We start from the raw sequence: 1487 nt of genomic DNA on the forward strand, positions 1-1487 counted from the left end.
ATATATATATATATACATATATATAGAGAGAAAGATATATATATATATATATATATATATATATATATGTGTGTGTGTGTGTGTGTGTGTGTGTGTGTGTGTGTGTACTCACAGAAAGGTATGGATATTTGCTAGATAAATAAATAAGTAATGCTCTTGTGCACACGCACCTGTGTATATAGGTATGGGAGAATGTACATCCACACAATTTCTGGTAACCTGTAAGAGTTTCATTAAATATACATATTGTCTTTCGATCCAATATTGAATATATATGTGAAAACTAATGTAGCTAATGTATTCTTAAATTTAGCATCTACCAAATGTCCCTAAGGAGTGTAGTGTCATAGGAGGTTGAACAAATATTAACTGATTTTATTATTGCAAGAATTTCACCTCTTTGAAGGAACTGTAAACTTAATTGAATATAGCAGCTGTTAGATCAAAATATTACTGTATAAACTTATAATTCTAGATTAATTACAACGTTACACACCCAAACCTCACAAGCAGAAAAGAAATCCCCTTCAGGCGAGTTTTTGTAACAGCTAGAAAACAGGTCATCATATCCAAGTTTCTATAGTGACTGAAATAAACTATATTCTCTCCGTACAAAATTCACTAGTCCATTTTAAAAAGAACCTACTTAAGCAAATCTTGCCTCATTCGCCATGCCAGAAATGCCCGTTATATTAAAATCAAAAATATTATATTTTGTCTAAGACCAATTCGGCTTTTACTTCAAATTATGAATCATTGAATTATTGTCACCTGCATGGCTATTTCTTTGTTTCGGGAACGCTGTCTTTGTAAAGATAACATATAACCCACTTCGTTTTTACCTCTAAATATTGCTAATGTAGCTAATGTATTCTTAAATTTAGTGTCTACCAATTGTCCAATTTTCCAACTTTAAAGACTATGATTCCTGTTTGAAATTTCGTATGCATTCTTTGTCTATCCTGGATCTGTTCATTGCTTCCATTTAGCACGATGTTTGCAACCTTTATTGGATTTCACATACCTCTGTATAGGTTATACGTGTGATTTGCAGATTATATTATTTTTCTACTGCAAATTAATCCTCCAAATACGGTTTGATGAAATTGTTTTTATGCCCCCTTATTTATATGGAAGTGATTTTCTTCCATTAAAGTTGATCAACCTATCTGTGCCTGTGTGTCCACACTGTTTAGTTTCCAGTGCATCCTACAAATAACACCGATATTAGTTTTATTCTCACATTCCTACTTTAACATTTTCCGCTTCCCTCGTCAATTTTTTTTCATCTAATGAAGGCTTTTTATGTCGCTCCTGCATTTCCTCCGCTCTGTATACACACTCACATACGGAGGTACACTTGCATACACGCATACGTGCACACAGAAACATGGACACACGCACACACACATACATACACACACACGCACACACACACACACACACACACACACACAAACAAAAAGCAAACACACATACACACACAC

General features: G+C 33.7%; 1 protein-coding gene across 3 annotated transcripts in view; it reads right to left on the reverse strand.

The window, feature by feature from the left end:
• LOC128247348 (uncharacterized) overlaps positions 1-1487 on the reverse strand; it is a 249604-nt gene that overhangs the window by 926 nt on the left and 247191 nt on the right. The window lies entirely within an intron of this gene.

Source organism: Octopus bimaculoides, chromosome 3 (assembly GCF_001194135.2).
Source record: "Octopus bimaculoides isolate UCB-OBI-ISO-001 chromosome 3, ASM119413v2, whole genome shotgun sequence".
Lineage (NCBI taxonomy): Eukaryota > Metazoa > Mollusca > Cephalopoda > Octopoda > Octopodidae > Octopus > Octopus bimaculoides.